The sequence below is a fragment of the Camelus bactrianus genome, chromosome 17, assembly GCF_048773025.1.
Source record: "Camelus bactrianus isolate YW-2024 breed Bactrian camel chromosome 17, ASM4877302v1, whole genome shotgun sequence".
Taxonomy (NCBI): Eukaryota; Metazoa; Chordata; class Mammalia; order Artiodactyla; family Camelidae; genus Camelus; species Camelus bactrianus.
Window position 1 is genome coordinate 52,020,692 of NC_133555.1, and position 24,481 is coordinate 52,045,172.

The following is a 24,481-nucleotide window of genomic DNA, read 5'->3' on the forward strand; positions in this document are numbered from 1 at the left end:
AAGAAACTCTGTGTTCCCAACAAGCTAGGTGAAGGACGGCTTTCACACACACATATCTCTCAGAACAGAGCAAGTGGAGAGATGTTCGTTCATCTAGCACCAAGGGAACGGGTTGCAGGAGACACTTTTCCTCTGCTTTCTCAGTCTGTTTCCTAGTGCCGGTTTGAAGTTCCTGCAGTTTTCACTGTCAAACCGAGTTGGAGCTAGTACCTCCCCATATATATGTATGGAATGGAGTTTGCAACTGAAAAGAAACTTTGTGTTCCCAACAAGCTAGGTGAAGGACGGCTTTCACACACACTTATCTCTCAGAACTGAGCAAATGGAGAGACGTTCGTTCATCTAACAACAAGGGAAAGGGGTTGCAGGAGACACTTTTTCTCTGCTTTCTCAGTCTGTTTCCTAGTGCCGGTTTGAAGTTCCTGCAGTTTTCACTGTCAAACCGAGTTGGAGCTAGTACCTCCCCATATATATGTATGGAATGGGGTTTGCAACTGAAAAGAAACTTCGTGTTCCCAACAAGCAAGTTGAAGGACGGCTTTCACACACACTTATCTCTCAGAACAGAGCAAGTGGAAAGACGTTCGTTCATCTAGCACCAAGGGAACGGGTTGCAGGAGCCACTTTTTCTCTGCTTTCTCTGTCTGTTTCCTAGTGCCGGTTTGAAGTTCCTGCAGTTTACACTGTCAAACCGAGTTGGAGCTAGTACCTCCCCATATATATGTATGGAATGGAGTTTGCAACTGAAAAGAAACTTTGTGTTCCCAACAAGCTAGGTGAAGGACGGCTTTCACACACACTTATCTCTCAGAACTGAGCAAGTGGAGAGACGTTCGTTCATCTAGCACCAAGGGAACGGGTTGCAGGAGACACTTTTTCTCTGCTTTCTCTGTTTCCTAGTGCCGGTTTGAAGTTCCTGCAGTTTACACTGTCAAACCGAGTTAGAGCTAGTACCTCCCCATATATATGTATGGAATGGAGTTTGCAACTGAAAAGAAACTTTGTGTTCCCAACAAGCTAGGTGAAGGACGGCTTTCACACACACTTATCTCTCAGAACAGAGCAAGTGGAGAGACGTTCGTTCATCTAGCACCAAGGGAACGGGTTGCAGGAGACACTTATTCTCTGCTTTCTCAGTCTGTTTCCTAGTGCCGGTTTGAAGTTTCTGCAGATTTCACTGTAAAACCGAGTTGGAGCTTCTACCTTCCCATATATATATATATGGAATGGAGTTTGCAACTGAAAAGAAACTTTGTGTTCCCAACAAGCTAGTTGAAGGACGGCTTTCACACACACTTATCTCTCAGAACAGAGCAAGTGGAGAGACTTTCGTTCATCTAGCACCAAGGGAACGGGTTGCAGGAGACACTTTTTCTCTGCTTCCTCAGTCTGTTTCCTAGTGCCGGTTTGAAGTTCCTGCAGTTTTCACTGTCAAACCGAGTTGGAGCTAGTACCTCCCCATATATATGTATGGAATGGAGTTTGCAACTGAAAAGAAACTTTGTGTTCCCAACAAGCTAGGTGAAGGACGGCTTTCACACACACTTATCTCTCAGAACTGAGCAAGTGGAGAGACGTTCGTTCATCTAGCAACAAGGGAACGGGTTGCTGGAGACACTTTTTCTCTGCTTTCTCAGTCTGTTTCCTAGTGCCGGTTTGAAGTTCCTGCAGTTTTCATTGTCAAACAGAGTTGGAGCTAGTACCTCCCCATATATATGTATGGAATTGAGTTGGCAACTGAAAAGAAACTTTGTGTTCCCAACAAGCAAGGTGAAGGACGGCTTCCACACACACTTTTCTCTCAGAATTGGGCAAGTGGAGAGACGTTCGTTCATCTAGCACCAAGGGAACGGGTTGCAGGAGACACTTTTTCTCTGCTTTCTCAGTCTGTTTCCTAGTGCCGGTGTGATGTTCCTGCAGTTTTCACTGTCAAAACGAGTTGGAGCTAGTACCTCCCCATATATATGTATGGAATGGAGTTTGCAACTGAAAACAAACTTAGGGTTCCAAACAAGCTAGGTGAAGGACGGCTTTCACACACACTTATCTCTCAGAACTGAGCAAGTGGAGAGACGTTCGTTCATCTAGCACCAAGGGAAGGGGTTGCAGGGGACACTTTTTCTCTGCTTTCTCAGTCTGTTTCCTAGTGCCGGTTTGAAGTTCCTGCAGTTTTCACTGTAAAACCGAGTTGGAGCTTCTACCTCCCCATATATATGTATGGAATGGAGTTTGCAACTGAAAAGAAACTCTGTGTTCCCAACAAGCTAGGTGAAGTACGGCTTTCACACACACTTATCTCTCAGAACAGAGCAAGTGGAGAGACGTTCGTTCATCTAGCACCAAGGGAACGGGTTGCAGGAGACACTTTTTCTCTGCTTTCTCAGTCTGTTTCCTAGTGCCGGTTTGAAGTTCCTGCAGTTTTCACTGTCAAACCGAGTTGGAGCTAGTACCTCCCCATATATATGTATGGAATGGAGTTTGCAACTGAAAAGAAACTTTGTGTTCCCAACAAGCTAGGTGAAGGACGGCTTTCACACACACTTATCTCTCAGAACTGAGCAAGTGGAGAGACGTTCGTTCATCTAGCACCAAGGGAACGGGTTGCAGGAGACACTTATTCTCTGCTTTCTCAGTCTGTTTCCTAGTGCCGGTTTGAAGTTCCTGCAGTTTTCACTGTAAAACCGAGTTGGAGCTTCTACCTCCCCATATATATGTATGGAATGGAGTTTGCAACTGAAAAGAAACTCTGTGTTCCCAACAAGCTAGGTGAAGGACGGCTTTCACACACACATATCTCTCAGAACAGAGCAAGTGGAGAGATGTTCGTTCATCTAGCACCAAGGGAACGGGTTGCAGGAGACACTTTTCCTCTGCTTTCTCAGTCTGTTTCCTAGTGCCGGTTTGAAGTTCCTGCAGTTTTCACTGTCAAACCGAGTTGGAGCTAGTACCTCCCCATATATATGTATGGAATGGAGTTTGCAACTGAAAAGAAACTTTGTGTTCCCAACAAGCTAGGTGAAGGACGGCTTTCACACACACTTATCTCTCAGAACTGAGCAAGTGGAGAGACGTTCGTTCATCTAGCACCAAGGGAACGGGTTGCAGGAGACACTTTTTCTCTGCTTTCTCTGTTTCCTAGTGCCGGTTTGAAGTTCCTGCAGTTTACACTGTCAAACCGAGTTAGAGCTAGTACCTCCCCATATATATGTATGGAATGGAGTTTGCAACTGAAAAGAAACTTTGTGTTCCCAACAAGCTAGGTGAAGGACGGCTTTCACACACACTTATCTCTCAGAACAGAGCAAGTGGAGAGACGTTCGTTCATCTAGCACCAAGGGAACGGGTTGCAGGAGACACTTTTCCTCTGCTTTCTCAGTCTGTTTCCTAGTGCCGGTTTGAAGTTCCTGCAGTTTTCACTGTCAAACCGAGTTGGAGCTAGTACCTCCCCATATATATGTATGGAATGGAGTTTGCAACTGAAAAGAAACTTTGTGTTCCCAACAAGCTAGGTGAAGGACGGCTTTCACACACACATATCTCTCAGAACAGAGCAAGTGGAGAGACGTTCGTTCATCTAGCACCAAGGGAACGGGTTGCAGGAGACACTTTTCCTCTGCTTTCTCAGTCTGTTTCCTAGTGCCGGTTTGAAGTTCCTGCAGTTTTCACTGTCAAACCGAGTTGGAGCTAGTACCTCCCCATATATATGTATGGAATGGAGTTTGCAACTGAAAAGAAACTTTGTGTTCCCAACAAGCTAGGTGAAGGACGGCTTTCACACACACTTATCTCTCAGAACTGAGCAAGTGGAGAGACGTTCGTTCATCTAGCACCAAGGGAACGGGTTGCAGGAGACACTTTTTCTCTGCTTTCTCTGTTTCCTAGTGCCGGTTTGAAGTTCCTGCAGTTTACACTGTCAAACCGAGTTAGAGCTAGTACCTCCCCATATATATGTATGGAATGGAGTTTGCAACTGAAAAGAAACTTTGTGTTCCCAACAAGCTAGGTGAAGGACGGCTTTCACACACACTTATCTCTCAGAACTGAGCAAGTGGAGAGACGTTCGTTCATCTAGCACCAAGGGAACGGGTTGCAGGAGACACTTTTTCTCTGCTTTCTCAGTCTGTTTCCTAGTGCCGGTTTGAAGTTCCTGCAGTTTTCACTGTCAAACCGAGTTGGACCTTGTACCTCCCCATATATATGTATGGAATGGAGTTTGCAACTGAAAAGAAACTTTGTGTTCCCAACAAGCTAGGTGAAGGACGGCTTTCACACACACTTATCTCTCAGAACTGAGCAAGTGAAGAGACGTTCGTTCATCTAGCAACAAGGGAACGGGTTGCAGGAGACACTTTTTCTCTGCTTTCTCAGTCTCTTTCCTAGTGCCGGTTTGAAGTTCCTGCAGTTTTCACTGTCAAACCGAGTTGGAGCTAGTACCTCCCCATATATATGTATGGAATGGAGTTTGCAACTGAAAAGAAACTTTGTGTTCCCAACAAGCTAAGTGAAGGACGGCTTTCACACACACTTATCTCTCAGAACTGAGCAAGTGGAGAGACGTTCGTTCATCTAGCACCAAGGGAACGGGTTGCAGGAGACACTTATTCTCTGCTTTCTCAGTCTGTTTCCTAGTGCCGGTTTGAAGTTTCTGCAGATTTCACTGTAAAACCGAGTTGGAGCTTCTACCTTCCCATATATATATATATGGAATGGAGTTTGCAACTGAAAAGAAACTTTGTGTTCCCAACAAGCTAGTTGAAGGACGGCTTTCACACACACTTATCTCTCAGAACAGAGCAAGTGGAGAGACTTTCGTTCATCTAGCACCAAGGGAACGGGTTGCAGGAGACACTTTTTCTCTGCTTCCTCAGTCTGTTTCCTAGTGCCGGTTTGAAGTTCCTGCAGTTTTCACTGTCAAACCGAGTTGGAGCTAGTACCTCCCCATATATATGTATGGAATGGAGTTTGCAACTGAAAAGAAACTTTGTGTTCCCAACAAGCTAGGTGAAGGACGGCTTTCACACACACTTATCTCTCAGAACTGAGCAAGTGGAGAGACGTTCGTTCATCTAGCAACAAGGGAACGGGTTGCTGGAGACACTTTTTCTCTGCTTTCTCAGTCTGTTTCCTAGTGCCGGTTTGAAGTTCCTGCAGTTTTCACTGTCAAACCGAGTTGGAGCTAGTACCTCCCCATATATATGTATGGAATTGAGTTGGCAACTGAAAAGAAACTTTGTGTTCCCAACAAGCAAGGTGAAGGACGGCTTCCACACACACTTATCTCTCAGAATTGGGCAAGTGGAGAGACGTTCGTTCATCTAGCACCAAGGGAACGGGTTGCAGGAGACACTTTTTCTCTGCTTTCTCAGTCTGTTTCCTAGTGCCGGTGTGATGTTCCTGCAGTTTTCACTGTCAAAACGAGTTGGAGCTAGTACCTCCCCATATATATGTATGGAATGGAGTTTGCAACTGAAAACAAACTTAGGGTTCCAAACAAGCTAGGTGAAGGACGGCTTTCACACACACTTATCTCTCAGAACTGAGCAAGTGGAGAGACGTTCGTTCATCTAGCACCAAGGGAAGGGGTTGCAGGGGACACTTTTTCTCTGCTTTCTCAGTCTGTTTCCTAGTGCCGGTTTGAAGTTCCTGCAGTTTTCACTGTAAAACCGAGTTGGAGCTTCTACCTCCCCATATATATGTATGGAATGGAGTTTGCAACTGAAAAGAAACTCTGTGTTCCCAACAAGCTAGGTGAAGTACGGCTTTCACACACACTTATCTCTCAGAACAGAGCAAGTGGAGAGACGTTCGTTCATCTAGCACCAAGGGAACGGGTTGCAGGAGACACTTTTTCTCTGCTTTCTCAGTCTGTTTCCTAGTGCCGGTTTGAAGTTCCTGCAGTTTTCACTGTCAAACCGAGTTGGAGCTAGTACCTCCCCATATATATGTATGGAATGGAGTTTGCAACTGAAAAGAAACTTTGTGTTCCCAACAAGCTAGGTGAAGGACGGCTTTCACACACACTTATCTCTCAGAACTGAGCAAGTGGAGAGACGTTCGTTCATCTAGCACCAAGGGAACGGGTTGCAGGAGACACTTATTCTCTGCTTTCTCAGTCTGTTTCCTAGTGCCGGTTTGAAGTTCCTGCAGTTTTCACTGTAAAACCGAGTTGGAGCTTCTACCTCCCCATATATATGTATGGAATGGAGTTTGCAACTGAAAAGAAACTCTGTGTTCCCAACAAGCTAGGTGAAGGACGGCTTTCACACACACACTTATCTCTCAGAACAGAGCAAGTGGAGAGAAGTTCGTTCATCTAGCACCAAGGGAACGGGTTGCAGGAGACACTTTTTCTCTGCTTTCTCTGTCTGTTTCCTAGTGCCGGTTTGAAGTTCCTGCAGTTTACACAGTCAAACCGAGTTGGAGCTAGTACCTCCCCATATATATGTATGGAATGGAGTTTGCAACTGAAAAGAAACTTTGTGTTCCCAACAAGCTAGGTGAAGGACGGCTTTCACACACACTTATCTCTCAGAACTGAGCAAGTGGAGAGACGTTCGTTCATCTAGCACCAAGGGAACGGGTTGCAGGAGACACTTTTTCTCTGCTTTCTCAGTCTGTTTCCTAGTGCCGGTTTGAAGTTCCTGCATTTTTCACTGTCAAACCGAGTTGGACCTAGTACCTCCCCATATATATGTATGGAATGGAGTTTGCAACTGAAAAGAAACTTTGTGTTCCCAACAAGCTAGGTGAAGGACGGCTTTCACACACACTTATCTCTCAGAACTGAGCAAGTGGAGAGACGTTCGTTCATCTAGCAACAAGGGAACGGGTTGCAGGAGACACTTTTTCTCTGCTTTCTCAGTCTGTTTCCTAGTGCCGGTTTGAAGTTCCTGCAGTTTTCACTGTCAAACCGAGTTGGAGCTAGAACCTCCCCATATATATTTATGGAATGGAGTTTGCAACTGAAAAGAAACTTTGTGTTCCCAACAAGCTAGGTGAAGGACGGCTTTCACACACACTTATCTCTCAGAACTGAGCAAGTGGAGAGACGTTCGTTCATCTGGCACCAAGGGAACGGGTTGCAGGAGACACTTATTCTCTGGTTTCTCAATCTGTTTTCTAGTGCCGCTTTGAATTTCCTGCAGTTTTCACTGTAAAACCGAGTTGGAGCTTCTACCTCCCCATATATATTTATGGAATGGAGTTTGCAACTGAAAAGAAACTTTGTGTTCCCAACAAGCTAGGTGAAGGACGGCTTTCACACACACTTATCTCTCAGAACAGAGCAAGTGGAGAGACGTTCGTTCATCTAGCACCAAGGGAACGGGTTGCAGGAGACACTTTTTCTCTGCTTTCTCTGTCTGTTTCCTAGTGCCGGTTTGAAGTTCCTGCAGTTTACACTGTCAAACCGAGTTGGAGCTAGTACCTCCCCATATATATGTATGGAATGGAGTTTGCAACTGAAAAGAAACTTTGTGTTCCCAACAAGCTAGGTGAAGGACGGCTTTCACACACACTTATCTCTCAGAACTGAGCAAGTGGAGAGACGTTCGTTCATCTAGCACCAAGGGAACGGGTTGCAGGAGACACTTTTTCTCTGCTTTCTCAGTCTGTTTCCTAGTGCCGGTTTGAAGTTCCTGCAGTTTTCACTGTCAAACCGAGTTGGAGCTAGTACCTCCCCATATATATGTATGGAATGGAGTTTGCAACTGAAAAGAAACTTTTTGTTCCCAACAAGCTAGGTGAAGGACGGCTTTCACACACACTTATCTCTCAGAACTGAGCAAGTGGAGAGACGTTCGTTCATCTAGCAACAAGGGAACGGGTTGCAGGAGACACTTTTTCTCTGCTTTCTCAGTCTGTTTCCTAGTGCCGGTTTGAAGTTCCTGCAGTTTTCACTGTCAAACCGAGTTGGAGCTAGTACCTCCCCATATATATTTATGGAATGGAGTTTGCAACTGAAAAGAAACTTTGTGTTCCCAACAAGCTAGGTGAAGGACGGCTTTCACACACACTTATCTCTCAGAACTGAGCAAGTGGAGAGACGTTCGTTCATCTAGCACCAAGGGAACGGGTTGCAGGAGACACTTATTCTCTGGTTTCTCAGTCTGTTCCCTAGTGCCGCTTTGAATTTCCTGCAGTTTTCACTGTAAAACCGAGTTGGAGCTTCTACCTCCCCATATATATGTATGGAATGGAGTTTGCAACTGAAAAGAAACTTTGTGTTCCCAACAAGCTAGGTGAAGGACGGCTTTCACACACACTTATCTCTCAGAACAGAGCAAGTGGAGAGAAGTTCGTTCATCTAGCACCAAGGGAACGGGTTGCAGGAGACACTTTTTCTCTGCTTTCTCTGTCTGTTTCCTAGTGCCGGTTTGAAGTTCCTGCAGTTTACACTGTCAAACCGAGTTGGAGCGAGTACCTCCCCATATATATGTATGGAATGGAGTTTGCAACTGAAAAGAAACTTTGTGTTCCCAACAAGCTAGGTGAAGGACGGCTTTCACACACACTTATCTCTCAGAACTGAGCAAGTGGAGAGACGTTCGTTCATCTAGCAACAAGGGAACGGGTTGCAGGAGACACTTTTTCTCTGCTTTCTCAGTCTGTTTCCTAGTGCCGGTTTGAAGTTCCTGCAGTTTTCACTGTCAAACCGAGTTGGAGCTAGTACCTCCCCATATATATGTATGGAATGGAGTTTGCAACTGAAAAGAATCTTTGTGTTCCCAACAAGCTAGGTGAAGGACGGCTTTCACACACACTTATCTCTCAGAACTGAGCAAGTGGAGAGACGTTCGTTCATCTAGCACCAAGGGAACGGGTTGCAGGAGACACTTTTTCTCTGATTTCTCAGTCTGTTTCCTAGTGCCGGTTTGAAGTTCCTGCAGTTTTCACTGTCAAACCGAGTTGGAGCTAGTACCTCCCCATATATATGTATGGAATGGAGTTTGCAACTGAAAAGAATCTTTGTGTTCCCAACAAGCTAGGTGAAGGACGGCTTTCACACACACTTATCTCTCAGAACTGAGCAAGTGGAGAGACGTTCGTTCATCTAGCACCAAGGGAACGGGTTGCAGGAGACACTTTTTCTCTGCTTTCTCAGTCTGTTTCCTAGTGCCGGTTTGAAGTTCCTGCAGTTTTCACTGTCAAACTGAGTTGGAGCTTCTACCTCCCCATATATATGTATGGAATGGAGTTTGCAACTGAAAAGAAACTTTGTGTTCCCAACAAGCTAGGTGAAGGACGGCTTTCACACACACTTATCTCTCAGAACTGAGCAAGTGGAGAGACGTTCGTTCATCTAGCACCAAGGGAACGGGTTGCAGGAGACACTTTTTCTCTGCTTTCTCAGTCTGTTTCCTAGTGCCGGTTTGAAGTTCCTGCAGTTTTCACTGTCAAACCGAGTTGGAGCTAGTACCTCCCCATATATATGTATGGAATGGAGTTTGCAACTGAAAAGAAACTTTGTGTTCCCAACAAGCTAGGTGAAGGACGGCTTTCACACACACTTATCTCTCAGAACTGAGCAAGTGGAGAGACGTTCGTTCATGTAGCACAAAGGGAACGGGTTGCCGGAGACACTTTTTCTCTGCTTTCTCAGTGTGTTTCCTAGTGCCGGTATGAAGTTCCTGCAGTTTTCACTGTCAAACCGAGTTGGAGCTAGTACCTCCCAATATATATGTATGGAATTGAGTTGGCAACTGAAAAGAATCTTTGTGTTCCCAACAAGCTATGTTAAGGACGGCTTTCACACACACTTATCTCTCAGAAATGAGCAAGTGGAGAGACGTTCGTTCATCTAGCACCAAGGGAACGGGTTGCAGGAGACAATTTTTCTCTGCTTTCTCATTCTGTTTCCTAGGGCCGGTTTGATGTTCCTGCAGTTTTCACTGTCAAACTGATTTGGAGCTAGTACCTCCCCATATATATGTATGGAATGGAGTTTGCAACTGAAAAGAAACTTTGTGTTCCCAACAAGCTAGGTGAAGGACGGCTTTCACACACACTTATCTCTCAGAACTGAGCAAGTGGAGAGACGTTCGTTCATCTAGCACCAAGGGAACGGGTTGCAGGAGACACTTATTCTCTGGTTTCTCAGTCTGTTTCCTAGTGCCGCTTTGAATTTCCTGCAGTTTTCACTGTAAAACCGAGTTGGAGCTTCTACCTCCCCATATATATGTATGGAATGGAGTTTGCAACTGAAAAGAAACTTTGTGTTCCCAACAAGCTAGGTGAAGGACGGCTTTCACACACACTTATCTCTCAGAACAGAGCAAGTGGAGAGAAGTTCGTTCATCTAGCACCAAGGGAACGGGTTGCAGGAGACACTTTTTCTCTGCTTTCTCTGTCTGTTTCCTAGTGCCGGTTTGAAGTTCCTGCAGTTTACACTGTCAAACCGAGTTGGAGCGAGTACCTCCCCATATATATGTATGGAATGGAGTTTGCAACTGAAAAGAAACTTTGTGTTCCCAACAAGCTAGGTGAAGGACGGCTTTCACACACACTTATCTCTCAGAACTGAGCAAGTGGAGAGACGTTCGTTCATCTAGCAACAAGGGAACGGGTTGCAGGAGACACTTTTTCTCTGCTTTCTCAGTCTGTTTCCTAGTGCCGGTTTGAAGTTCCTGCAGTTTTCACTGTCAAACCGAGTTGGAGCTAGTACCTCCCCATATATATGTATGGAATGGAGTTTGCAACTGAAAAGAATCTTTGTGTTCCCAACAAGCTAGGTGAAGGACGGCTTTCACACACACTTATCTCTCAGAACTGAGCAAGTGGAGAGACGTTCGTTCATCTAGCACCAAGGGAACGGGTTGCAGGAGACACTTTTTCTCTGCTTTCTCAGTCTGTTTCCTAGTGCCGGTTTGAAGTTCCTGCAGTTTTCACTGTCAAACCGAGTTGGAGCTAGTACCTCCCCATATATATGTATGGAATGGAGTTTGCAACTGAAAAGAATCTTTGTGTTCCCAACAAGCTAGGTGAAGGACGGCTTTCACACACACTTATCTCTCAGAACTGAGCAAGTGGAGAGACGTTCGTTCATCTAGCACCAAGGGAACGGGTTGCAGGAGACACTTTTTCTCTGCTTTCTCAGTCTGTTTCCTAGTGCCGGTTTGAAGTTCCTGCAGTTTTCACTGTCAAACTGAGTTGGAGCTTCTACCTCCCCATATATATGTATGGAATGGAGTTTGCAACTGAAAAGAAACTTTGTGTTCCCAACAAGCTAGGTGAAGGACGGCTTTCACACACACTTATCTCTCAGAACTGAGCAAGTGGAGAGACGTTCGTTCATCTAGCACCAAGGGAACGGGTTGCAGGAGACACTTTTTCTCTGCTTTCTCAGTCTGTTTCCTAGTGCCGGTTTGAAGTTCCTGCAGTTTTCACTGTCAAACCGAGTTGGAGCTAGTACCTCCCCATATATATGTATGGAATGGAGTTTGCAACTGAAAAGAAACTTTGTGTTCCCAACAAGCTAGGTGAAGGACGGCTTTCACACACACTTATCTCTCAGAACTGAGCAAGTAGAGAGACGGTCGTTCATGTAGCACAAAGGGAACGGGTTGCCGGAGACACTTTTTCTCTGCTTTCTCAGTGTGTTTCCTAGTGCCGGTATGAAGTTCCTGCAGTTTTCACTGTCAAACCGAGTTGGAGCTAGTACCTCCCAATATATATGTATGGAATTGAGTTGGCAACTGAAAAGAATCTTTGTGTTCCCAACAAGCTATGTTAAGGACGGCTTTCACACACACTTATCTCTCAGAAATGAGCAAGTGGAGAGACGTTCGTTCATCTAGCACCAAGGGAACGGGTTGCAGGAGACACTTTTTCTCTGCTTTCTCAGACTGTTTCCTAGTGCCGGTTTGAAGTTCCTGCAGTTTTCACTGTCAAACCGAGTTGGAGCTAGTACCTCCCCATGTATATGTATGGAATGGAGTTTGCAACTGAAAAGAAACTTTGTGTTCCCAACAAGCTAGGTGAAGGACGGCTTTCACACACACTTATCTCTCAGAACTGAGCAAGTGGAGAGACGTTCGTTCATATAGCACCAAGGGAACGGGTTGCAGGAGACACTTTTTCTCTGTTTCTCACTCTGTTTCCTAGTGCCGGTTTGAAATTCCTGCAGTTTTCACTGTAAAACCGAGTTGGAGCTTGTACCTCACCATATATATGTATGGAATGGAGTTTGCAATTGAAAAGAATCTTTGTGTTCCCAACAAGCTAGGTGAAGGACGGCTTTCACACACACTTATCTCTCAGAACAGAGCAAGTGGAGAGACGTTCGTTCATCTAGCACCAAGGGAACGCGTTGCAGGAGACACTTTTTCTCTGCTTTCTCAGTCTGTTTCCTAGTGCCGGTATGAAGTACCTGCAGTTTTCACTGTCAAACCGAGTTGGAGCTAGTACCTCCCCATATATATGTATGGAATGGAGTTTGCAACTGAAAAGAAAATTTGTGTTCCCAAAAAGCTAGGTGAAGGACGGCTTTTACTCGCACATATCTCTCAGAATTGAGCAAGTGGAGAGACGTTCGTTCATCTAGCACCAAGGGAACGGGTTGCAGGAGACACTTTTTCTCTGCTTCCTCAGTCTGTTTCCTAGTGCCGGTTTGAAGTTCCTGCAGTTTTCACTGTCAAACCGAGTTGGAGCTTGTACCTCCCCATATATATGTATGGAATGGAGTTTGCAACTGAAAAGAAACTTTGTGTTCCCAACAAGCTAGGAGAAGGACGGCTTTCACACACACTTATCTCTCAGAACTGAGCAAGTGGAGAGACGTTCGTTCATCTAGCACCAAGGGAACGGGTTGCAGGGGACACTTTTTCTCTACATTCTCAGTCTGTTTCCTAGTGCCGGTTTGAAGTTCCTGCAGTTTTAACTGTAAAACCGAGTTGGAGATTCTACCTCCCCATATATATGTATGGAATGGAGTTTGCAACTGAAAAGAAACTTTGTGTTCCCAACAAGCTAGGTGAAGGACGGCTTTCACACACACTTATCTCTCAGAACTGAGCAAGTGGAGAGACGTTCGTTCATCTAGCACCAAGGGAACGGGTTGCAGGAGACACTTATTCTCTGGTTTCTCAGTCTGTTTCCTAGTGCCGCTTTGAATTTCCTGCAGTTTTCACTGTAAACCGAGTTGGAGCTTCTACCTCCCCTTATATATGTATGGAATGGAGTTTGCAACTGAAAAGAAACTTTGTGTTCCCAACAAGCTGGGTGAAGGACGGCTTTCACACACACTTATCTCTCAGAACAGAGCAAGTGGAGAGACGTTCGTTCATCTAGCACCAAGGGAACGGGTTGCAGGAGACACTTTTTCTCTGCTTTCTCTGTCTGTTTCCTAGTGCCGGTTTGAAGTTCCTGCAGTTTACACTGTCAAACCGAGTTGGAGCTAGTACCTCCCCATATATATGTATGGAATGGAGTTTGCAACTGAAAAGAAACTTTGTGTTCCCAACAAGCTAGGTGAAGGACGGCTTTCACACACACTTATCTCTCAGAACTGAGCAAGTGGAGAGACGTTCGTTCATCTAGCACCAAGGGAACGGGTTGCAGGAGACACTTTTTCTCTGCTTTCTCAGTCTGTTTCCTAGTCCCGGTTTGAAGTTCCTGCAGTTTTCACTGTCAAACCGAGTTGGAGCTAGTACCTCCCCATATATATGTATGGAATGGAGTTTGCAACTGAAAAGAAACTTTGTGTTCCCAAAAAGCTAGGTGAAGGACGGCTTTCACACACACTTATCTCTCAGAACTGAGCAAGTGGAGAGACGTTCGTTCATCTAGCAACAAGGGAACGGGTTGCAGGAGACACTTTTTCTCTGCTTTCTCAGTCTGTTTCCTAGTGCCGGTTTGAAGTTCCTGCAGTTTTCACTGTCAAACCGAGTTGGAGCTAGTACCTCCCCATATATATTTATGGAATGGAGTTTGCAACTGAAAAGAAACTTTGTGTTCCCAACAAGCTAGGTGAAGGACGGCTTTCACACACACTTATCTCTCAGAACTGAGCAAGTGGAGAGACGTTCGTTCATCTAGCACCAAGGGAACGGGTTGCAGGAGACACTTATTCTCTGGTTTCTCAGTCTGTTTCCTAGTGCCGCTTTGAACTTCCTGCAGTTTTCACTGTAAAACCGAGTTGGAGCTTCTACCTCCCCATATATATGTATGGAATGGAGTTTGCAACTGAAAAGAAACTTTGTGTTCCCAACAAGCTAGGTGAAGGACGGCTTTCACACACACTTATCTCTCAGAACAGAGCAAGTGGAGAGAAGTTCGTTCATCTAGCACCAAGGGAACGGGTTGCAGGAGACACTTTTTCTCTGCTTTCTCTGTCTGTTTCCTAGTGCCGGTTTGAAGTTCCTGCAATTTACACTGTCAAACCGAGTTGGAGCTAGTACCTCCCCATATATATGTATGGAATGGAGTTTGCAACTGAAAAGAAACTTTGTGTTCCCAACAAGCTAGGTGAAGGACGGCTTTCACACACACTTATCTCTCAGAACTGAGCAAGTGGAGAGACGTTCGTTCATCTAGCAACAAGGGAACGGGTTGCAGGAGACACTTTTTCTCTGCTTTCTCAGTCTGTTTCCTAGTGCCGGTTTGAAGTTCCTGCAGTTTTCACTGTCAAACCGAGTTGGAGCTAGTACCTCCCCATATATATGTATGGAATGGAGTTTGCAACTGAAAAGAATCTTTGTGTTCCCAACAAGCTAGGTGAAGGACGGCTTTCACACACACTTATCTCTCAGAACTGAGCAAGTGGAGAGACGTTCGTTCATCTAGCACCAAGGGAACGGGTTGCAGGAGACACTTTTTCTCTGCTTTCTCAGTCTGTTTCCTAGTGCCGGTTTGAAGTTCCTGCAGTTTTCTCTGTAAAACCGAGTTGGAGCTTGTACCTCCCCATATATATGTATGGAATGGAGTTTGCAACTGAAAAGAAACTTTGTGTTCCCAACAAGCTAGGTGAAGGACGGCTTTCACACACACTTATCTCTCAGAACTGAGCAAGTGGAGAGACGTTCGTTCATCTAGCACCAAGGGAACGGGTTGCAGGGGACACTTTTTCTCTGCTTTCTCAGTCTGTTTCCTAGTGCCGGTTTGAAGTTCCTGCAGTTTTCACTGTAAAATCGAGTTGGAGCTTCTACCTCCCCATATATATGTATGGAATGGAGTTTGCAACTGAAAAGAAACTCTGTGTTCCCAACAAGCTAGGTGAAGTACGGCTTTCACACACACTTATCTCTCAGAACAGAGCACGTGGAGAGACGTTCGTTCATCTAGCACCAAGGGAACGGGTTGCAGGAGACACTTTTTCTCTGCTTTCTCAGTCTGTTTCCTAGTGCCGGTTTGAAGTTCCTGCAGTTTTCACTGTCAAAACGAGTTGGAGCTAGTACCTCCCCATATATATGTATGGAATGGAGTTTGCAACTGAAAAGAAACTTTGTGTTCCCAAAAAGCTAGGTGAAGGACGGCTTTCACACACACTTATCTCTCAGAACTGAGCAAGTGGAGAGACGTTCGTTCATCTAGCACCAAGGGAACGGGTTGCAGGAGACACTTTTTCTCTGCTTTCTCAGTCTGTTTCCTAGTGCCGGTTTGAAGTTCCTGCAGTTTTCACTGTCAAACCGAGTTGGAGCTAGTACCTCCCCATATATATGTATGGAATGGAGTTTGCAACTGAAAAGAAACTTTGTGTTCCCAACAAGCTAGGTGAAGGACGGCTTTCACACACACTTATCTCTCAGAACTGAGCAAGTAGAGAGACGGTCGTTCATGTAGCACAAATGGAACGGGTTGCCGGAGACACTTTTTCTCTGCTTTCTCAGTGTGTTTCCTAGTGCCGGTATGAAGTTCCTGCAGTTTTCACTGTCAAACCGAGTTGGAGCTAGTACCTCCCAATATATATGTATGGAATTGAGTTGGCAACTGAAAAGAATCTTTGTGTTCCCAACAAGCTATGTTAAGGACGGCTTTCACACACACTTATCTCTCAGAAATGAGCAAGTGGAGAGACGTTCGTTCATCTAGCACCAAGGGAACGGGTTGCAGGAGACAATTTTTCTCTGCTTTCTCATTCTGTTTCCTAGGGCCGGTTTGATGTTCCTGCAGTTTTCACTGTCAAACTGATTTGGAGCTAGAACCTACCCATATATATGTATGGAATGGAGTTTGCAACTGAAAAGAAACTTTGTGTTCCCAACAAGCTAGGTGAAGGACGGCTTTCACACACACTTATCTCTCAGAACTGAGCAAGTGGAGAGACGTTCGTTCATCTAGCACCAAGGGAGCGGGTTGCAGGAGACACTTTTCTCTGCTTTCTCAGTCTGTTTCCTAGTGCCGGTTTGAAGTTCCTGCAGTTTTCACTGTCAAACCGAGTTGGAGCTAGTACCTCCCCATGTATATGTATGGAATGGAGTTTGCAACTGAAAAGAAACTTTGTGTTCCCAACAAGCTAGGTGAAGGACGGCTTTCACACACACTTATCTCTCAGAACTGAGCAAGTGGAGAGACGTTCGTTCATATAGCACCAAGGGAACGGGTTGCAGGAGACACTTTTTCTCTGTTTCTCAGTCTGTTTCCTAGTGCCGGTTTGAAGTTCCTGCAGTTTTCAATGTAAAACCGAGTTGGAGCTTGTACCTCACCATATATATGTATGGAATGGAGTTTGCAATTGAAAAGAATCTTTGTGTTCCCAACAAGCTAGGTGAAGGACGGCTTTCACACACACTTATCTCTCAGAACAGAGCAAGTGGAGAGACGTTCGTTCATCTAGCACCAAGGGAACGCGTTGCAGGAGACACTTTTTCTCTGCTTTCTCAGTCTGTTTCCTAGTGCCGGTATGAAGTACCTGCAGTTTTCACTGTCAAACCGAGTTGGAGCTAGTACCTCCCCATATATATGTATGGAATGGAGTTTGCAACTGAAAAGAAAATTTGTGTTCCCAAAAAGCTAGGTGAAGGACGGCTTTTACTCGCACATATCTCTCAGAACTGAGCAAGTGGAGATACGTTCGTTCATCTAGCACCAAGGGAACGGGTTGCAGGAGACACTTTTTCTCTACATTCTCAGTCTGTTTCCTAGTGCCGGTTTGAAGTTCCTGCAGTTTTCACTGTAAAACCGAGTTGGAGCTTCTACCTCCCCATATATATGTATGGAATGGAGTTTGCAACTGAAAAGAAACTTTGTGTTCCCAACAAGCTAGGTGAAGGACGGCTTTCACACACACTTATCTCTCAGAACAGAGCAAGTGGAGAGACGTTCGTTCATCTAGCACCAAGGGAACGGTTTGCAGGGGACACTTTTTCTCTGCTTTCTCAGTCTGTTTCCTAGTGCCGGTTTGAAGTTCCTGCAGTTTTCACTGTAAAACCGAGTTGGAGCTTCTACCTCCCCATATATATGTATGGAATGGAGTTTGCAACTGAAAAGAAACTTTGTGTTCCCAACAAGCTAGGTGAAGGACGGCTTTCACACACACATCTCCCAGAACAGAGCAAGTGGGGAGACGTTCGTTCATGTAGCACCAAGGGAACGGGTTGCCGGAGACACTTTTTCTCTGCTTTCTCAGTCTGTTCCCTAGTGCCGGTTTGAAGTTCCTGCAGTTTTCACTGTCAAACCGAGTTGGAGCTAGTACCTCCCAATATATATGTATGGAATTGAGTTGGCAACTGAAAAGGATCTTTGTGTTCCCAACAAGCTAGGTGAAGGACGGCTTTCACACACACTTATCTCTCAGAAATGAGCAAGTGGAGAGACGTTCGTTCATCTAGCACCAAGGGAACGGGTTGCAGGAGACACTTTTTCTCTGCTTTCTCAGTCTGTTTCCTAGTGCCGGTTTGAAGTTCCTGCAGTTTTCACTGTAAAACCGAGTTGGAGCTTGTACCTCCCCATATATATGTATGGAATGGAGTTTGCAACTGAAAAGAAACTTTGTGTTCCCAACAAGCTAGGTGAAGGACGGCTTTCTCACACACTTATCTCTCAGAACTGAGCAAGTGGAGAGACGTTCTTTCATGTAGCACCAAGGGAACGGGTTGGAGGAGACACTTTTTCTCTGGTTCCTCAGTCTGTTTCCTAGTGCCGGTTTGAAGTTCCTGCAGTTTTCACTGTAAAACCGAGTTGGAGCTTGTACCTCACCATATATATGTATGGAATGGAGTTTGCAACTGAAAAGAATCTTTGTGTTCCCAACAAGCTAGGTGAAGGACGGCTTTCACACACACTTATCTCTCAGAACTGAGCAAGTGGAGAGACGTTCGTTCATCTAGCACCAAGGGAACGGGTTGCAGGAGACACTTTTTCTCTGCTTTCTCAGTCTGTTTCCTAGTGCCGGTTTGAAGTTCCTGCAGTTTTCACTGTCAAACCGAGTTGGAGCTTCTACCTCTCCATATATATGTATGGAATGGGGTTTGAAACTGAAAAGAAACTTTGTGTTCCCAATAACCTAGGTGAAGGACGGCTTTCACACACACTTATCTCTCAGAACAGAGCAAGTGGAGAGACGTTCGTTCATCTAGCACCAAGGGAACGCGTTGCAGGGGACACTTTTTCTCTGCTTTCTCAGTCTGTTTCCTAGTGCCGGTATGAAGTTCCTGCAGTTTTCACTGTCAAACCGAGTTGGAGCTTGTACCTCCCCATATATATGTATGGAATGGAGTTTGCAACTGAAAAGAAACTTTGTGTTCCCAACAAGCTAGGTGAAGGACGGCTTTTACTCGCAAATATCTCTCAGAACTGAGCAAGTGCAGAGACGTTCGTTCATCTAGCACCAAGGGAACGGGTTGCAGGAGACACTTTTTCTCTGCTTCCTCAGTCTGTTTCCTAGTGCCGGTTTGAAGTTCCTGCAGTTTTCACTGTCAAACCGAGTTGGAGCTTGTACCTCCCCATATATATGTATGGAATGGAGTTTGCAACTGAAAAGAAACTTTGTGTTCCCAACAAGCTAGGTGAAGGACGGCTTTCACACACACTTATCTCTCAGAACTGAGCAAGTGGAGAGACGTTCGTTCATCTAGCACCAAGGGAACGGGTTGCAGGGGACACTTTTTCTCTGCTTTCTCAGTCTATTTCCTAGTGCCGGTTTGAAGTTCCTGCAGTTTTCACTGTAAAACCGAGTTGGAGATTCTACCTCCCCATATATATGTATGGAATGGAGTTTGCAACTGAAAAGAAACTTTGTGTTCCCAACAAGCTAGGTGAAGGACGGCTTTCACACACACTTATCTCTCAGAACTGAGCAAGTGGAGAGACGTTCTTTCATCTAGCACCAAGGGAACGGGTTGCAGGAGACACTTATTCTCTGGTTTCTCAGTCTGTTTCCTAGTGCCGCTTTGAATTTCCTGCAGTTTTCACTGTAAAACCGAGTTGGAGCTTCTACCTCCCCATATATATGTATGGAATGGAGTTTGCAACTGAAAAGAAACTTTGTGTTCCCAACAAGCTAGGTGAAGGACGGCTTTCACACACACTTATCTCTCAGAACAGAGCAAGTGGAGAGAAGTTCGTTCATCTAGCACCAAGGGAACGGGTTGCAGGAGACACTTTTTCTCTGCTTTCTCTGTCTGTTTCCTACTGCCGGTTTGAAGTTCCTGCAGTTTACACTGTCAAACCGAGTTGGAGCTAGTACCTCCCCATATATATGTATGGAATGGAGTTTGCAACTGAAAAGAAACTTTGTGTTCCCAACAAGCTAGGTGAAGGACGGCTTTCACACACACTTATCTCTCAGAACTGAGCAAGTGGAGAGACGTTCGTTCATCTAGCAACAAGGGAACGGGTTGCAGGAGACACTTTTTCTCTGCTTTCTCAGTCTGTTTCCTAGTGCCGGTTTGAAGTTCCTGCAGTTTTCACTGTCAAACCGAGTTGGAGCTAGTACCTCCCCATATATATGTATGGAATGGAGTTTGCAACTGAAAAGAATCTTTGTGTTCCCAACAAGCTAGGTGAAGGACGACTTTCACACACACTTATCTCTCAGAACTGAGCAAGTGGAGAGACGTTCGTTCATCTAGCACCAAGGGAACGGGTTGCAGGAGACACTTTTTCTCTGCTTTCTCAGTCTGTTTCCTAGTGCCGGTTTGAAGTTCCTGCAGTTTTCACTGTAAAACCGAGTTGGAGCTTCTACCTCCCCATATATATGTATGGAATGGAGTTTGCAACTGAAAAGAAACTTTGTGTTCCCAACAAGCTAGGTGAAGGACGGCTTTCACACACACTTATCTCTCAGAACTGAGCAAGTGGAGAGACGTTCGTTCATCTAGCACCAAGGGAACGGGTTGCAGGAGACACTTTTTCTCTGCTTTCTCAGTCTGTTTCCTAGTGCCGGTTTGAAGTTCCTGCAGTTTTCTCTGTAAAACCGAGTTGGAGCTTGTACCTCCCCATATATATGTATGGAATGGAGTTTGCAACTGAAAAGAAACTTTGTGTTCCCAACAAGCTAGGTGAAGGACGGCTTTCACACACACTTATCTCTCAGAACTGAGCAAGTGGAGAGACGTTCGTTCATCTAGCACCAAGGGAACGGGTTGCAGGAGACACTTTTTCTCTGCTTTCTCAGTCTGTTTCCTAGTGCCGGTTTGAAGTTCCTGCAGTTTTCTCTGTAAAACCGAGTTGGAGCTTGTACCTCCCCATATATATGTATGGAATGGAGTTTGCAACTGAAAAGAAACTTTGTGTTCCCAACAAGCTAGGTGAAGGACGGCTTTCACACACACTTATCTCTCAGAACTGAGCAAGTAGAGAGACGTTCGTTCATGTAGCACAAAGGGAACGGGTTGCCGGAGACACTTTTTCTCTGCTTTCTCAGTCTGTTTCCTAGTGCCGGTTTGAAGTTCCTGCAGTTTTCACTGTCAAACCGAGTTGGAGCTAGTACCTCCCAATATATATGTATGGAATTGAGTTGGCAACTGAAAAGGATCTTTGTGTTCCCAACAAGCTATGTTAAGGACGGCTTTCACACACACTTATCTCTAAGAAATGAGCAAGTGGAGAGACGTTCGTTCATCTAGCACCAAGGGAACCAGTTGCAGGAGACAATTTTTCTCTGCTTTCTCAGTCTGTTTCCTAGTGCCGGTTTGAAGTTCCTGCAGTTTTCACTGTCAAACCGAGTTGGAGCTAGTACCTCCCCATATATATGTATGGAATGGAGTTTGCAACTGAAAAGAAACTTTGTGTTCCCAACAAGCTAGGTGAAGGACGGCTTTCACACACACTTATCTCTCAGAACAGAGCAAGTGGAGAGATGTTCGTTCATCTAGCACCAAGGGAACGGGTTGCAGGAGACACTTTTCCTCTGCTTTCTCAGTCTGTTTCCTAGTGCCGGTTTGAAGTTCCTGCAGTTTTCACTGTCAAACCGAGTTGGAGCTAGTACCTCCCCATATATATGTATGGAATGGAGTTTGCAACTGAAAAGAAACTTTGTGTTCCCAACAAGCTAGGTGAAGGACGGCTTTCACACACACTTATCTCTCAGAACTGAGCAAGTGGAGAGACGTTCGTTCATCTAACAACAAGGGAACGGGTTGCAGGAGACACTTTTCTCTGCTTTCTCAGTCTGTTTCCTAGTGCCGGTTTGAAGTTCCTGCAGTTTTCACTGTCAAACCGAGTTGGAGCTAGTACCTCCCCATATATATGTATGGAATGGAGTTTGCAACTGAAAAGAAACTTCGTGTTCCCAACAAGCAAGTTGAAGGACGGCTTTCACACACACTTATCTCTCAGAACAGAGCAAGTGGAGAGACGTTCGTTCATCTAGCACCAAGGGAACGGGTTGCAGGAGACACTTATTCTCTGCTTTCTCTGTCTGTTTCCTAGTGCCGGTTTGAAGTTCCTGCAGTTTACACTGTCAAACCGAGTTGGAGCTAGTACCTCCCCATATATATGTATGGAATGGAGTTTGCAACTGAAAAGAAACTTTGTGTTCCCAACAAGCAAGGTGAAGGACGGCTTTCACACACACTTATCTCTCAGAACTGAGCAAGTGGAGAGACGTTCGTTCATCTAGCACCAAGGGAACGGGTTGCAGGAGACACTTTTTCTCTGCTTTCTCTGTCTGTTTCCTAGTGCCGGTTTGAAGTTCCTGCAGTTTACACTGTCAAACCGAGTTGGAGCTAGTACCTCCCCATATATATGTATGGAATGGAGTTTGCAACTGAAAAGAAACTTTGTGTTCCCAACAAGCTAGGTGAAGGACGGCTTTCACACACACTTATCTCTCAGAACTGAGCAAGTGGAGAGACGTTCGTTCATCTAGCACCAAGGGAACGGGTTGCAGGAGACACTTTTCTCTGATTTCTCAGTCTGTTTCCTAGTGCCGGTTTGAAGTTCCTGCAGTTTTCACTGTCAAACCGAGTTGGACCTAGTACCTCCCCATATATATGTATGGAATGGAGTTTGCAACTGAAAAGAAACTTTGTGTTCCCAACAAGCTAGGTGAAGGACGGCTTTCACACACACTTATCTCTCAGAACTGAGCAAGTGAAGAGACGTTCGTTCATCTAGCAACAAGGGAACGGGTTGCAGGAGACACTTTTTCTCTGCTTTCTCAGTCTCTTTCCTAGTGCCGGTTTGAAGTTCCTGCAGTTTTCACTGTCAAACCGAGTTGGAGCTAGTACCTCCCCATATATATGTATGGAATGGAGTTTGCAACTGAAAAGAAACTTTGTGTTCCCAACAAGCTAGGTGAAGGACGGCTTTCACACACACTTATCTCTCAGAACTGAGCAAGTGGAGAGACGTTCGTTCATCTAGCACCAAGGGAACGGGTTGCAGGAGACACTTATTCTCTGCTTTCTCAGTCTGTTTCCTAGTGCCGGTTTGAAGTTTCTGCAGATTTCACTGTAAAACCGAGTTGGAGCTTCTACCTTCCCATATATATATATATGGAATGGAGTTTGCAACTGAAAAGAAACTTTGTGTTCCCAACAAGCTAGTTGAAGGACGGCTTTCACACACACTTATCTCTCAGAACAGAGCAAGTGGAGAGACGTTCGTTCATCTAGCACCAAGGGAACGGGTTGCAGGGGACACTTTTTCTCTGCTTTCTCAGTCTGTTTCCTAGTGCCGGTTTGAAGTTCCTGCAGTTTTCACTGTCAAACCGAGTTGGAGCTAGTACCTCCCCATATATATGTATGGAATGGAGTTTGCAACTGAAAAGAAACTTTGTGTTCCCAACAAGCTAGGTGAAGGACGGCTTTCACACACACTTATCTCTCAGAACTGAGCAAGTGGAGAGACGTTCGTTCATCTAGCAACAAGGGAACGGGTTGCAGGAGACACTTTTTCTCTGCTTTCTCAGTCTGTTTCCTAGTGCCGGTTTGACGTTCCTGCAGTTTTCACTGTCAAACCGAGTTGGAGGTTCTACCTCCCCATATATATGTATGGAATGGAGTTTGTAACTGAAAAGAAACTTTGTGTTCCCAACAAGCTAGGTGAAGGATTGCTTTCACACACACTTATCTCTCAGAACTGAGCAAGTGGAGAGACGTTCGTTCATCTAGCACCAAGGGAACGGGTTGCAGGAGACACTTTTTCTCTGCTTTCTCAGTCTGTTTCCTAGTGCCGGTTTGAAGTTCCTGCAGTTTTCACTGTAAAACCGAGTTGAAGCTTGTACCTCCCCATATATATGTATGGAATGGAGTTTGCAACTGAAAAGAAACTTTGTGTTCCCAACAAGCTAGGTGAAGGACGGCTTTCACACACACTTATCTCTCAGAACTGAGCAAGTGGAGAGACGTTCGTTCATCTAGCACCAAGGGAAGGGGTTGCAGGGGACACTTTTTCTCTGCTTTCTCAGTCTGTTTCCTAGTGCCGGTTTGAAGTTCCTGCAGTTTACACAGTCAAACCGAGTTGGAGCTAGTACCTCCCCATATATATGTATGGAATGGAGTTTGCAACTGAAAAGAAACTTTGTGTTCCCAACAAGCTAGGTGAAGGACGGCTTTCACACACACTTATCTCTCAGAACTGAGCAAGTGGAGAGACGTTCGTTCATCTAGCACCAAGGGAACGGGTTGCAGGAGACACTTTTTCTCTGCTTTCTCAGTCTGTTTCCTAGTGCCGGTTTGAAGTTCCTGCAGTTTTCACTGTCAAACCGAGTTGGAGCTAGTACCTCCCCATATATATGTATGGAATGGAGTTTGCAACTGAAAAGAAACTTTGTGTTCCCAAAAAGCTAGGTGAAGGACGGCTTTCACACACACTTATCTCTCAGAACTGAGCAAGTGGAGAGACGTTCGTTCATCTAGCAACAATGGAACGGGTTGCAGGAGACACTTTTTCTCTGCTTTCTCAGTCTGTTTCCTAGTGCCGGTTTGAAGTTCCTGCAGTTTTCACTGTCAAACCGAGTTGGAGCTAGTACCTCCCCATATATATTTATGGAATGGAGTTTGCAACTGAAAAGAAACTTTGTGTTCCCAACAAGCTAGGTGAAGGACGGCTTTCACACACACTTATCTCTCAGAACTGAGCAAGTAGAGAGACGGTCGTT